The sequence below is a fragment of the Lepisosteus platostomus genome, unplaced genomic scaffold (assembly GCF_059453375.1).
Source record: "Lepisosteus platostomus isolate fLepPlt1 unplaced genomic scaffold, fLepPlt1.hap1 Scaffold_97_H1, whole genome shotgun sequence".
Classification (NCBI taxonomy): domain Eukaryota; kingdom Metazoa; phylum Chordata; class Actinopteri; order Semionotiformes; family Lepisosteidae; genus Lepisosteus; species Lepisosteus platostomus.
Window position 1 is genome coordinate 157732 of NW_028291709.1, and position 15104 is coordinate 172835.

At 45.3% G+C, this 15104-nt stretch overlaps 6 non-coding genes across 6 annotated transcripts; 4 read left to right on the top strand and 2 right to left on the bottom strand.

The window, feature by feature from the left end:
* Positions 1-684: 684 nt before the first annotated feature.
* LOC148630414 (U5 spliceosomal RNA) lies at positions 685-801 on the top strand. The gene has a single exon (XR_015935197.1). It is a non-coding gene; the product is annotated as a U5 spliceosomal RNA (small nuclear RNA).
* Positions 802-1290: 489 nt separating this feature from the next.
* trnag-gcc (transfer RNA glycine (anticodon GCC)) lies at positions 1291-1361 on the bottom strand. The gene has a single exon. It is a non-coding gene; the product is annotated as a tRNA-Gly (tRNA).
* A 1695-nt stretch (positions 1362-3056) lies between these two features.
* trnas-uga (transfer RNA serine (anticodon UGA)) lies at positions 3057-3138 on the bottom strand. The gene has a single exon. It is a non-coding gene; the product is annotated as a tRNA-Ser (tRNA).
* Positions 3139-4958: 1820 nt separating this feature from the next.
* trnak-cuu (transfer RNA lysine (anticodon CUU)) lies at positions 4959-5032 on the top strand. Its single transcript has one exon. It is a non-coding gene; the product is annotated as a tRNA-Lys (tRNA).
* Positions 5033-6203: 1171 nt separating this feature from the next.
* trnar-acg (transfer RNA arginine (anticodon ACG)) lies at positions 6204-6276 on the top strand. The gene has a single exon. It is a non-coding gene; the product is annotated as a tRNA-Arg (tRNA).
* A 4262-nt stretch (positions 6277-10538) lies between these two features.
* On the top strand, positions 10539-10620 carry trnas-aga (transfer RNA serine (anticodon AGA)). The gene has a single exon. It is a non-coding gene; the product is annotated as a tRNA-Ser (tRNA).
* Positions 10621-15104: the final 4484 nt, after the last annotated feature.

Sequence of the window (15104 nt, forward strand, 5' to 3'; positions counted from 1 at the left end):
TCCATTTACATTGTCCGGTAGCAAGCGAACCTCAAATTTTCTTGCTCCTGTTTTTATACCGTCAACATCTCTAACCTCAGTTCCATGGTGGACGGTGCAGTACTGCTTAAGCCAGGTGTGAATGTCCTCCGTCTTTGCCATTTCCGAGAACATAACAACATGCACCGTTTTCCTCTCTCTCTGTGTCAGAGGCTGCAAGTTGATCTTCTCAAGGGCAGGAACTTTCCCTCTTTTTGCCTCAAACACATCCACACATTGTTCAAACAGAGAATAGGTAGCAAAAACAACCTCAAATGCTTTCTGACCTGGGAGAGCGAAGATGAAATCCAAGTGCCGAGGTTCAAAGCCAAGTTCCTTCTGTAACACTTTTCTGCTGAACTGCATACGATCCATGAAGAGGTCATCCAAAAGCTCAAAACGTACAGCATTCTTGCGGGATCCAAAGGTTGCCATCTCAAACTGCAAAACAAACACTGCTTCCACAAAACAAGAAAACAATCCAACTACTCCAACTACAGGCTGATCAAGGTATCTCCCCTGCCAGGTAAGCCGAGAGCTGCAGGCGATGAGCCCGGAGCTGAACGGGCCCCACTGGCTCGTTTGTAAGGCCAGGTGCATTGCCAACCACGACCGGCAGGGCAGAGGCCTTGAAGGCGGCCTGGGCTCCTGCAGCTGTCCAGCCACGCACTCTGGTTTCTCTTCATCTCGTACAAATCTTTTGCCTTTTACTAAAGATTTCCATGGAGAGGAGCATGAATGAGTTCCATACAATTTTTGTGCTTCCCTGCCTTCGGGTGGGGCGCAGCTGGGCTGGTCAAAGAGAGAAAACAAAACCGCTCACAATCGCTCTTACAATGCAGTAAGTAGCACAGGCTACTTAAACACATGAATGCAAAACAGCATTTTTCAGCTGATTCAAAATGTACCTAAAGGAGAAGCATTATTGAAGACCATCAATTACCAAGAGCTTTTGTCAAAGGTTTTGGTGGTCATTTTGAATGACCACAGAGCGCTGTGACCTCGTTTTTACATCTCATCCAAAAGACAGCGCTATTTTACAACACAGCATCTCCGTCACTATACTGGGGCATTGGGACCCGCACAGACCTCAGGGTGAGCGCCCCCACCGCCGGCACCATTAACACCGCTTCCAGCTGGAAGCTTTGTTTTTCCCTGTAGCTCACCCTCATCCGGGTACTGACCTGGCTCACACCTGCTTAGCTTCAGTGGGTTTTCAGTTGCGAGTTGCAAGGGGATGCAAGTGATGGAGCCGCTCGCTGCAAAAGCCACTGCATTGGCCGGGAATCGAACCCGAGCCTCCCGCGTGGCAGGCGAGAATTCTACCACTGAACCACCAATGCTCAGTGCCTGGGCCTTCAAAAAAGACGCTTTTTTGGTGCTCTGTGCAAAACGCATCGACATCTGCTTCCAGCTGCAAAATGCCATTCGCGGACGCTGAAGAACTTATTTCCAAGGCAGCGGGTACAAGCGATTGGGCGTTTTAAAACCACCAGGAACAGCAAAGAGGCGCGCTTCTTTGCTTGTGCCGAAACACACCGACTGGAGGCGGACAACGTAGTCGGCAGGATTGGAACTTGCGCGGGGAGACCCCAATGGATTTCTAGTCCATCGCCTTAACCACTCGGCCACGACTACAGCAAGCCCCACCGCCGCTGCGTTCTTGCTACAATCTTACCTGGATCGCGAGGCGCCAGCGGAAGCCTATTTCAAAGTCGTTCTCCGTTTCAAAAAAACATTTCCAAAATACAAGCCTTGCAGACAGAAACGCCTCAGAGGATTTAAGGGTGGCTTCATGTCGGAATGATAAAGTCTCCCCGTCCGGACATGAAAATGCCACTTTGTTACACACAAAAAAAGAATCAACAACAGAGAAATGCCCACAAGCATTTGAAAAGCCGCACCACGTCGCACTTGAAATAGCTCTTATATTAGTGGTAGACGCAGGAATCGCCTTTTTATTTACGCTCTTACCAACGCGATGGAAAGCAAAACAAAGCAAAGCAGAGCAAAACAAAACAAACAAACGAAAACCCTCACGTCCTGCACTTGCATATAACGCCGTTACGTGCCCAAGCGGTATTGTACGTCATCCTAGCACTGCACCCCGGGTCGTACGGTATATAGGAATGAGCACACGCCACGAATCGTCTCGAATCACTCCCTACAGCTGTAAGGCGCCTTGAAGCGTGCACCCCCAACATTCTTCTTTGCGCATCTGTGAAAGGTCAACTCTTGAGCAAACTCTGAACCAGCTCTAAGGAAACTAATCCGATTAGACGTTACTTTGACTCATCTTTTTACGCTCAGTGCTGGATTGCTCAAACTCCAGCTAGGGTTAGGGTTAGCATTCCCACGCTACTTAGACACTTTGTTTACGCTCAGTGCTGGATTTTGGGAACTTCAGGACGAGTGGGAATTTTCTCCTATCTGTCCATTCTGTTTTGTTTTGGAGACTCTTGGCTGCCTATGTTGTTCAGTGCAGCGTGAAGGAAACATTTTCCAAAACTGTGTCAGCTCAAAAGTTGTAAGAAAACCTCTCCAGCTGCTTTAACTCTCTTCATTTTTGTCATTTAATGTGACACTCGATGTATAACTGGAGCCTCACATATGCAAATGGTGAGGCTCCAGTTCGACACCCAGTTCGACACCACTTTACAGTATATGACAAAAGCATGGCAGACTGTGCCGGACCAGCTGGTAACTTCCGCTTATTTTGACCATATTAAACATTGGAATTCTTCCCACTTGCATTTGTGACACTTGATTTTGGCTCCACCTAAGACACTCTTAAATCTTCAAACACTTTTCTCTTCTCCCGCAACACACTTGTCTGTCGGCACTATGTGGCAGCGTTGCATGACAACCCATCTCACCACGGAAAGGAACCTAACAGCTTTGGTAAGAGAGTAGAATTACCTGAAGAACTGCTTTCCATGGAAGCAGGACCAAGCGATGTAGCATTTTTATAGTACCAGGAAAGGAGAAGCGGCACTTCGCCTTTGCCGCATAGGCACAAGGTGACGTGCAGCAGACGCCGTAGTCGGCAGGATTCGAACCTGAGCGGGGAGTCCCCAATGGATTTCAAGTCCATCGCCTTAACTACTCGGCCACGACTACAGCGAGCTCGCCGCCGCCCCATTCCTCCTATAATCTAACACGGAGTGCGAGGTGGCTGCGGAAACTTTTTTAAAGTCGCTCTACATTAAAAAAAAAATACCTTTCACAAGATACATGCCGGCAGACAGACACGCCTCAGAGGGTTTAAGGGTTTAAGACGTTCAAATGATAAAGTCTCCCCGTCCGGATGTCAAAATGCAACTTTGGCAGACAGAAAAAACATCAACAAACCACAAATGTGGACAAGGATTTTACAAGCTGCACCACACTACACTTTCAAAAACATTTACATTCGTGTTAGATGCAGGAATTGTCTTTGTTTTGCGTGCTTACGAACGCCATAGAAAACGAAACAAAACAAAAGCCCTCAGCTCCTGCACTTGATTATAATGCCGTTACGTGTCGAAGCAGGAATTTACGTCATCTTACCACTACAACATGGGGAATAGAGGGAAATGAACACACGCTACGAATCGTCTCAATCACTCCCTAGAGTCGTAAGGCACATTGAAGGGTGCACCCCCATCATTAATCGTTGGGCCTCTGTAAAAGGAAAGCTGTTGAGCAGTCTTTGAAACAGCTCGGATGAAACACTTGATTGCTTCCATGTGCATCTGGAGCCCACTTCTTATTTTCACTTCACGCCGCCCAAAGCATTTCTAAAACAGGAGATTCGCGTTTGGGAATGCGCCCTGCCCTACAAATAAAACAGGTCTACGGGTCTGAAACCTGCTCCACGGAAAACAGTTCTGTTGCGCTTTTGATCCAAGGGAGATTCTCTGTTCTTACTTTTTGATGACATAACACCCAAAGGGGCTTCTTTGGAGCTGGATTCCAACCAGCATCCTAAAGTTTCTTGGCGGTATCCTTTACAGTCCTCTGTTCGGTCGACAAGGAACAGAAGGGGGCAGCTTTCCTCACACATACAGTGCAATGTACTGTAGTGTTCCCCTTCATTGAATTCGCAGTTCTGCATCAGACCTCAAACTCGTTTCCTTAGCTTGGATTTAAGCCACGAAGCAGGCTTCTACTGTATAAACGTCTAGAGGAATCACAAACTATTTGAGAGGCCATCATCCCATTGGGAACTGACAAAGTCTATCCCTAAACACCTAGCGCAGTCTCTCGAGAGACTGTCAAAAATCGCTTTCTCCGTTTGTGCTGCAAGTAAGTGAAAACGCGGTCTCAACCCAGAGCCACTTGGCAGCAGCGGCACGTAAATACTGTTACTGCCACTGCTCGATACCAACGTTAGCCTACTATACCATGTTCAGCCACCGCTAGAAAATGTAAGGCTCTAGTACTGGAGCAAACAAAAGGAGGGCCAACGTCGAACAGGCACCCGTGTCAGACATAGAGAGCGACGAGGATGGGATTCAAACCAATGCATGCAGAGCACAATGAATTAGTAGTCCATTGCCTTAACCACTCGGCCAACTCGTCAACGAAACTGGGCTGTCCAGACATGGGTTGGCGCGCTCCAGATGATCTTTTTCTTTTTTTTCCCTCGTACTCGAGGGTCATTTTCCTGTTCCACATGCGATTTCAACATTTTCCTTGGGAGATGTCAAGCCAGCAAGCCACTGCTGTGGTTCAGTGGCCAGTGTGGAGTTCAGTGGCCCTGTTGTACACAGAAAGCACATTGAGCTCCTTGGACTTGAAAAGTTCCAGATAAAAGCCATTTGTCATCCTTTCTCTTGGTGTCGATGTTGCTATTGTATAAAGGTGGCAACTTGCTCAGCGAGCAGGCGGAGCACACACCGAATGCAGATGTGTCTGAGTGGTGTGTCCAAGTGGCTGCAAAAGGACAACTATCCCGGGGCACCGTGGCTTAGTTGGTTAAAGCGCTTGTCTCTTAAACAGGAGATCCTGAGTCCGAATCCCAGTGGTGCCTTCTTTGTTCTGTCTTCTTGAACAGAACTGGTCCTTACAGACAACCGCCTACGGCTAGACTTAATTAAATGCAAGTATTCATTTCCTGTCTTTAACGCGACTTGTTTTTCTTAAAATGGATGCAACTTGCAAAACATGAAATACAAACATTGCTAATCAGCGCTAGCGGCTGGCAAAAAAAAAGAAGTCAGCAATGTTTTTTTTCTTTAACCTTAACCCTGCTAATGGAGAAGAGTTAAACGACCGAGTCTATGCAGATTAAACGGTGCTCATGTCGGGTTCTTAGCTGAAAGGGTGGTAAATCACGCTCACCCCAGTCCTTAATCTTTTAAAAGGATACAAAATTGAACCTAGTCGCCACATCACATACATCCTGTTCAACGATAAAAAGGTGACATCTATCCTCGATCCAGAGTAAATCCCACATTGAGGGCATATTGTTTTCCACTTTACCATGAGTCGGGCTCAGCTGCACAGAGGCGAGAGCAGAGCAATGAGGTCACGGGGACAGGGGAGTCACACGCTGGCGGTTTGAACACGCGGAAGAAAACTGAGGGATCCACAGTATGTGGACCCTCCGTGCGCCATCAGTCCGCACTCCGGACTCTGAATCCTACCATCCAAGTTAAGATCTCGGCGGAACCTGAGGCGCAGTTCCTTCTTAAAACGTAATCTGGTGAGCATTTCTAGAATCGTACTTGTATAGATGCAGCCTTTAATGTGTTGCTAGGTTAAAATTGATGACTTCTTGAACTTCAGTAGGCAACTTCCCTCTTGATTTCGGATTTAATTTCTTTATTACAGGGGCGCTTTTATGAACACAGAGTCATGTTCAGGTACTTTGCTTGATGGAGGAAGCATATTTCGGACTCTGTGATCTGCTCACCTGGAAAGGTCTGCTGTACTACTACAAGAGAGAAGTAGAGTCTGGAAGAATGGACAATTTTATGATGCTTTGGAAGATAATGTTTTTTTTTTCTTTGAAATCGAAATGAATCAGAATATCAGTGCAAAAGACAAACTCTTGGTTTGGTTTAAAGAGATATGGTTTTAACACAGACAAAATGTAGAAAACAGGTGTTTCTCACTTTTGGAAAAGAATGGACCGGGGGTAATATTTTACTAGTTGCAGTGCTGATCTCACTGGGTTACAGTCCTGCAGTGTCACACCAGGGCCAGTGGCGCAATGGATAACGTGTCTGACTACGGATCAGGAGATTGCAGGTTCGACTCCTGCCTGGCTCGGGTCGTTTTTAAACGCATCGGGCTACTCCCTAAGTAGTCTGTGCTACTTACTGCATTGTAATCGTACCCAGTAAGAGATTTCCTTCATGTAAATGAACTGCACCTGACAGCTTTAGAAAAACACCTGGGCTCAGTACGGTGCTGAGAGCTCAGCGTTGCTGTTCTAATTAGCACGCACTGCATCGGCTATGAGCCCGAACCTTTCAATTATTCCGATCAGTAAGTCAACACGTAGTCCACATGAACGGTAGAAATATTCTCTTGTCTGTCTCTTGTTTGTATAGAACTGAATGTCCCTGACAATGTACTGTTAGTTTTAATTGAAGAACGGCATTTGTGTTCAAATATACCAGACAAGTTTATGTAACTGCTCATGCGACACTCAGTTGTAATTAGTCAAGAAATAAAGTCGAACAACAGCTGCGGGTTTGATTCTGAACGTATCAGATTGCAGCGCCTTTTACTTCCATTGACAAATGATAGAGATTTGAAGAGAGATCCTTCAGACCAGCAAGCAAACCCACGGCTATTTCGGTTTTCTATCTAGGCAACGTTGGTGTCTGCAATAGCATACATGAAAGCGTGATGCAATTTCTGTGGCTACATTTGTTGCACGTCATGCACAGTAAGAGTGTTTCTAACACCAAATAAAAAGTCAACAAATAGCGATCACGCCTTCTCCTCAGTTAACCCACTGAAACCCTTGCTGTTAACAGTTCTTTACTGCGTGCTTTAAGAGCACCTACACATCGTGTCGGTTCTTACAGCTTTATTCATTAGGTTTTCAAAGGCATAAGTAGAGCACCAGAGGTGCGAACGCAAAATGTGTGGTTATCTGAAGAATTGCTTTCCATGGCAGCGGGGCCAAGCGATTTAGCGTTTTTATAGTACCAGGAAAGGAGAAGCGGCACTCCGCCTCTGCTGCGCAGGCACAAGGCGACGTGCGGCAGACGCCGGAGTCGGCAGGTTTCGAACCTGCGCGGGGAAGCCCCAACGCATTTCGAGCCCATCGCCTTAACCACTCGAGCACGACAAATGCGAGCTCCCCGCCGCCGCATTCCTCCTATAATCAAACACGGACTGCGAGGTGGCTGCGGAAACCTTTTTAAAGTTGCTCTCCGTTAAAAAAAATACCTTTCACAAGATTCGTGCCGGCAGACAGACACGCCTCAGAGGGTTTAAGGCTGGCTTCACGTTCAAATGATAAAGTCCCCCAGTCCGGATGTCAAAATGCAACTTTGGCAGACAGAAAAAACATCAACGAACCAAAAATGTGGACAAGGATTTTACAAGCTGCACCACACTGCACTTTCAAAAGCATTTACATTCGTGTTAGACGCAGGAATTGCCTTTGATTTGCGCGCTTACGAACGCCATGGAAAACGAAACAAAACTAAAGCCCTCAGCTCCTGCACTTGATTATAATCCCGTTACGTGTCGAAGCAGGAATTTAAGTCATCCTACCACTGCAACACGGGGAATAGAGGGAAATGAGCACAAGCTACGAATTGTCTCTAATCAGTCCCTACAGTTGTAAGACGCCTGGAAGCGTGCACCCCCATCATGAATCTTTGCGCATCTGTGCAAGGTAAACTCTGGAGCAGTCTCTGAAACGGCTCAAAGGAAACACGTGATTGATTCCATGTGCATCTGGGGTTCATTTCTTATTTACATTTAATTCAAGGGAAAGGCTTGGGTCAGTTTCAGAAGGCCTCCAACAGCGAGATTCAAGCGCCCCACCTTCAGCCCAATCTGCGCCGCCAGAACGCCAACGGCTCCTCTGGTCTCCGGGGTGCGGTTGTGACCCCGTAACCTAAAGTGTTGGTGGCAGACAAATGGAGACTAACAGGTGATGTCCTAGGACATGACTACATTGTGACACTCGGTGGGGATGGTGACCATTGCTTGGAAAAGAGTGCGAGGCCCCTTTAGAAAAACATTTTGTTAACAGGCATTCTGCCTCAGCCTAAACACCTATAGCTTGCAAAGCGCATGCTATTAGACAGGCACCTCTGCAAAACCTTAAGAGTCTCTTAAACTAGTGATAGTAAGGTGTTCCCAATGGGCAATGTTCGGCTTTCAAATCATCTCTCCGTGGAAGCGCCGAGATGCAGCTGTTTAAGGCTTAGAAGCAGCTGACTGTTTTACTACCTAGCTGATCACTGTCAGTCAGGGAGCTTAGAGGTGAAAAGCCTGTCTGAGAGACAATTCGCCGTCGATCAGTTCAATATGTTCCGTACAAGCTCGGCGCACCTGAGATCATCTTGGTAGCCGTGTAGCTCATATGAGTGAAAGCGTGTGTGTCAGGACTCTTACTTGGCCATCCCAACATACGGAATTTCTTCTGTTTCAGCCACTCTGTTGTTGATGTACTCCTTTGTTTTTGTCATGTTGCAAGACCCAGCGTCTTTTGAGTTTTAGATCACAGGCAGACACCCTGACATTCTGCTGTAGAATTTCCTGATACATCTCGGAATTCATCGGTCCCTCGATGATTGCAAGCCGTACAGCCTCCGCCATGCTTCCCAGGTGGGATGAGGTTTTGGAGTTGGTATGCGGTGTTTTGTTATCTCCAAACATAACGCTGTGCACATTTACCAACAAGTTCAACTTTTGTCACGTCTGTCCACAGAACATTGTTCCAGGAGTTGCTGTGGAACATCCATGTGGTCTTTAGCAAACTTGAGAGGGGCAGTGGTGGTTTTTTTTGGGGGGAGAGCAGTGGTTTCCTCCATGGTGACCTCACATGATCACCACTCCTGTTCAGATTTCTTCTTATGGTGGACTCATGAACACAGACGTAAGACAAAGTAAACCACCTGTTTGCTAGATCCCATCCCCACTCAGCTAGTCAAAGATTCCCTCGAAGGACTGGCAGGACCTATAATTAGTATGATGAATGCATCGCTTGCGTCAGGCGTCGTACATGATCAATTTAAGGTAGTGGTTCTTAGACCGCTCCTTAAGAAGTCAAATTTGGATCCACAAGTTCTTAACAACTACAGGCCTGTCTCAAAGGTCCCATTTCAATCTAAAAGTCTTGAAAGAATAGTTGTTGCCCAACATCAAATGGATTCAAATAATATACTTGAGAAATTTCAGTCTGGTTTCTGAAACTGCATTAACAAGAGTCGTAAATTATATTCTCTTAGCTACTGATGCGGGGAATGCAACAGTGCTAGGTTGCAACAGTGCTAGGAATGCAAACTTTAGGTTGCGCTTCTTCATGCTGCATCATTGGCATGAGTGGAGCTTTTTAAACGTCTGTACTTACTGCGCCCCATAAGAAATCGTTTGTCCCTGTTCAAAAGAGATTGTGCGATGTCCTGCAGCGTTCGCAAAGCAAACCTTTGACAGTTTGAATAGAGGAATTTATTCTGCTTCCTGTGCGTGCAGTAGTTACAAACTTGAACGTCTTTACACGATCTCCTGCAGTTTTCAGTGGGCAGGCTTGGTCAGATGGCTTGGAAAAACGCACTGTGTTTCGGCTCGGGAAACATCATGAGCAGTGTCCTGCATGTTTTCTGTGTATAGCTGTCTTTTAACGCATACAGAATTCATTCGAAATCATTGATTTCTCCAATTAACAAGGATCCCTTAAATGATGAGTCAAAGTAACATCTAATCGGATTAGTTTCCTTAGAGCTGGTTCAGAGTTTGCTCAAGAGTTTACCTTTCACAGATGAGCAAAGAAGAATGTTGGGGGTGCACGCTTCAAGGCACCTTACAGCTGTAGGGAGTGATTCGAGACGATTCGTGGCGTGTGCTCGTTCCCATATACCATACGCACCGGCGTGCAGTGCTAGGATGACGTACAATACCGCTTGGGCACGTAACGGCGTTATATGCAAGTGCGGGACGTGAGGGTTTTCGTTTGTTCGTTTTGTTTTGCTCTGCTTTGCTTTGTTTTGCTTTCCATCGCGTTGGTAAGAGCGTAAATAAAAAGGCGATTCCTGCGTCTACCACTAATGTAAGAGCTATTTCAAGTGCGACGTGGTGCGGCTTTTCAAATGCTTGTGGGCATTTCTCTGTTGTTGATTCTTTTTTTGTGTGTAACAAAGTGGCATTTTCATGTCCGGACGGGGAGACTTTATCATTCCGACATGAAGCCACCCTTAAGTCCTCTGAGGCGTGTCTGTCTGCAAGGCTTGTATTTTGGAAATGTTTTTTTGAAACGGAGAACGACTTTGAAATAGGCTTCCGCCGGCGCCTCGCGATCCAGGTAAGATTGTAGCAAGAACGCAGCGGCTGTGGGGCTTGCTGTAGTCGTGGCCGAGTGGTTAAGGCGATGGACTAGAAATCCATTGGGGTCTCCCCGCGCAGGTTCGAATCCTGCCGACTACGTTGTCCGCCTCCAGTTGGTGTGTTCCGGCGCAAGCAAAGAAGCGCGCCTCTTTGTTGTTCCTGGTGGTTTTAAAACGCCCAATCGCTTGTACCCGCTGCCTTGAAATAAATTCTTCAGCATCCGCGAATGGCATTTTGCAGCTGGAAGCATATGTCGACGCTTTTTGCACAGAGCACCAAAAAAGCGTCTTTTTTGAAGGCCCAGACACTGAGCATTGGTGTTTCAGTGGTAGAATTCTTGCCTGCCACGCGGGAGGCTTGGGTTTGATTCCCGGCCAATGCAGTGGCTTTTGCAGCGAGCGGCTCCATCACTTGCATCCCCTTGCAACTCGCAACTGAAAACCCACTGAAGCTAAGCAGGTGTGAGCCAGGTCAGTACCCGGATGAGGGTAAGCTACAGGGAAAAACAAAGCTTCCAGCTGGAAGCGGTGTTAATGGTGCCGGCGGGGGGGCGCTCACCCTGAGGTCTGTGCGGGTCCCAATGTCCCAGCATAGTGACGGAGACGCTGTGTTGTAAAAGGGCGCTGTCTTTCGGATGAGATGTAAAACCGAGGTCATAGTGCTCTGTGGTCATTAAAAATGACCACCAAAAGCTCTTGGTAATTGATGGTCTTCAATAATGCTTCTCCTTTAGGTACATTTTAAATCAGCTGAAAAATGCTGTGAAATGGGGGGACACTTCAGGCCAGTGTAGGATTTGGGTTACAAGAACCATGAAACTGCACGAGAAAGCCCGTACACTGAATTACACGGCTTTCTATTCAAAGGAGGGCAAAAGAAATTCCCTGAGTTCGATTTTTTGCAGCACAGAGAGGACCACCGTTGTGAGGCCAGTTAGCTCAGTTGGTTAGAGCGTGGTGCTAATAACGCCAAGGTCATGGGTTCAATCCCCGTACGGGCTATGTTCTTTTCTCCTCTCTTACCAAAGCTGTTAGGTTCCTTTCTGTGGTGAGATGGGTTGTCATGCAATGCTGCCACATAGTGCCGACAGACAAGAGTGTTGCGGGAGAAGAGAAAAGTGTTTGAAGATTTAAGAGTGTCTTAGGTGGAGTCAAAATCAAGTGTCACAAATGCAAGTGGGAGGATTTCCAATGTTTAATATGGTAAAAATAAGCAGAAGTTATCTGCCGGTCATGGCACAGTCTGCCATGCTTTTGTCAGATACTGTAAAGTGGTGTCGAACTGGAGCCTCACCATTTGCATATGTGAGGCTCCAGTTATACATCGAGTGTCACATTAAATGACAAAAATGAAGAGAGTTAAAGCAGCTGGAGAGGTTTTCTTACAACTTTTGAGCTGACACAGTTTTGGAAAATGTTTCCTTCACGCTGCACTGTACAACATAGGCAGCCAAGAGTCTCCAAAACAAAACAGAATTGACAGATAGGAGAAAATTCCCACTCGTCCTGAAGTTCCCAAAATCCAGCACTGAGCGTAAACAAAGTGTCGAAGTAGCGTGGGAATGCTAACCCTAACCCTAGCTGGAGTTTGAGCAATCCAGCACTGAGCGTAAAAAGATGAGTCAAAGTAACGTCTAATCGGATTAGTTTCCTTAGAGCTGGTTCAGAGTTTGCTCAAGAGTTTACCCAGTGGGCATTGATTCGTCGAATATACGTATATTCACGGCGAAAATACGGCTATACGTATATATACGTCGCCTCGACGTATAATCAACGTCGAATTGCAACCGTAAAATCGACGACATTAATAAACGCATATATAACGTCGAAAACACATCTAACACAGTGCCTGAGGCTTTTTACTGTATGTATCGTGTGTGCCGCAACTAGGAGTATACGGCACTCTGCACAGTGTACGAAGTAAATTATTTTCGCAGTAATTAATTTACACGTGTATAATAAATATAGTAAATATAATAAATTAATTACTGCGAAAATAATTTTCTTCGTAAATCCTGCAATCCAGATGATTGGGGTATTGGTGCATGGCTACAGTCTGTGCTAGGAACATGGAGAGGGTCTCTGGTTCAATACATATTTGTGGGTCTGGTATTATTCGTTATGATCATATCGTTAATATCCTGTTTGAAAAACATGTGGACTAAAGCTGCTGCTTCTGTGCTAATTGTACGCCCTGAAGGGATCATGAAGGTCAAAAAATGATTTCATGGGAAAGGTTCTCTTATCTAGTGGCAGAACCTGATGGGTAGAACAATATAGCTTTAAGGGGGGTTACCCTTGGGAGTGATTCCCCTAGATGCAAATGATTATTGTGGTTTGTTTGTTCATAATAAGATGTTTTGCAGGAACGGAACAAAGAGAAATTTTACAACTTCAGCTAGAATTGTTCTACAAAACGTCACAGCTGAGGCAGGGGAACAATGTGTAGATTTTTCTAAGAGTTATTACCCAGTTGTTGACCAATCTGTTGACCAATGTTGACCAAAAAAGCCTAGGATTATGCTGGGCTCCAGCCCACAGGGATTTACCTGTGCTGTAAGAACTAATGAGTGAATAAGGAGACTGGATTCTGGTGAAAGACTTCAGGAAAAAGAAATGGTGTTCACTCAGGTGGAGGGGGCTGTACCAGGTGCTGCTGACCACTGCCACTGCTGTGAAGGTCACAGAAATGGTGCCCTGGATTCATGCTTCCCACTGTAAAAAGGTCACAAACGAACTGAACAAAGCGCAGGAGTGATGTCTCCACAAGGACAGATGGGGATAACCTGCTTGGGACTGATGTGCACAGCCTTTTTCCTTTTTATGTAGAAGCCTGTCACCACCCCAAAAGAGGAAGAATCTAAACACGAAGCCTCTTTGTATACAAACTGGCTGAATGAAACTGATAATGAGGGGGATATGAGTAATTTGTGGTATAAATTTATAAATCATACTGTAAAGTTAAAGAAATTTAATGCATCTTGTTATATATGTGCTTTAATGCCTCATTCTACAGCCTCACCCATGCGACTTTTTATGAAATGTACTCTTTTATTAATATCATGTTAGAAGGCTTAGACGCTATCTAACAAGAATTAAGGGGAGTTAGATTAATGGCACTTCAGAACAGGTTCGTGCTGGACCTTCAAAATGCAGCATCTGGAGGAGTCTATGCTTTAGTAGGAGACTCCTGTTGTACATATATTCCAGCTAATGACTATGATTACGGAAATCTTACACTCGCTATTCAGCATTTAAAAGAACTAAAAGACAAGGTGAATAAAGAGAGAGGCATAAAAGATACACCGGCTTTTCTCTCCTGGTTAGAATCACTGTTTGGGCCAGGGGGAATGTTTTTCTTTTAAGTTACTAACACCGATTATAGGGGCTGTGATACTTGTCTTCCTGTTTTTATGTTGCTGTATGACATGTATTATTCCAATGCTTCGAAATATGGAAATATGGTACCTAGGGGGATAAACTGTTCATCCTTCCAGTCTGGAGAATTGGCAGCTGTCTGACGTCAGTAAGTGATCCTTAAAAAATTAATAGTTCCATGACAGTGTGCATCACCAGAAAATCAATTTCAATGCATTAAAACTCTTGTTATCCTTCTGATCATTGAAGTGTCATTGCCCCAGCACTGTATACTCTTACTTTTGACGCCTGTCTGAAGTTGGATCCATTTCTAAGAATGGTGACTCACATATCCTCCTGCTCAACTTTGGCTCAACCACACAAACTATGAAGTTAATCATCTGCTTTTGCTCCAAGATTTATGTTACTAGGCTCTCTCCTGGGGATCCTCGTGTTCAAACTTTGCCCTTATTGTGGATGATCCATGACAGAATTCAGGGAATTCAGAATTCTGATACCTCAGCTCAGATTCTGACTGGGCAGACTGTCATTGCCTGGTGTGAATGTGTGCATATCTGTTTTTGTGCATGTTCTGTGGCCTGTTGTACAGTACATCACAAATGAAAGGGAAATGGAAAACTAAAATAAGACTCAAGTGTTTTATCTTTCATTAACAGTGTTTCATTAGTATCTGTGCTAGATCCTGTCATCCACTGCTTACCACGACAGGCTCTAGCACAGGATAGCAGCTAATACATTTAACAATCTCACTGCACAATGTTGTATATTCAAGGGCTGATCTTCTGTACTTTTTCTTTCACTTTTCATTTCCTAGAAACTCAGTCCTGCCAGGAATAATCTGAGAACAAAATCAATCTGAGTGAAAATCTAAGCAGAGGAAGATTGTTTTACAGAGTTTACAAGGTCTAATTCAAGGTCATCAGCACTAACAACATTCTCTCTGGAGACAGGCGATAAGAAAATTGAAAGTGTGTATTGTTACATAACAGCAGAGACTATGAGTTATGCTATCATGAGAGTGGTGATGGATTTTTTTCATTGCTTAGTTTTGCAGGTTCTGTACATTTGAACATTCAAAGTGACTAAAGTAAAGGAGTTTTCCCTTTTTACCACATAATTCCCAAAGATCAACACTAATAGAAAGCCTAATTCCAGCCAAGATTCAATTACTGTCTCTCAGGCATCCCAGCAGTGGATTTCATGACT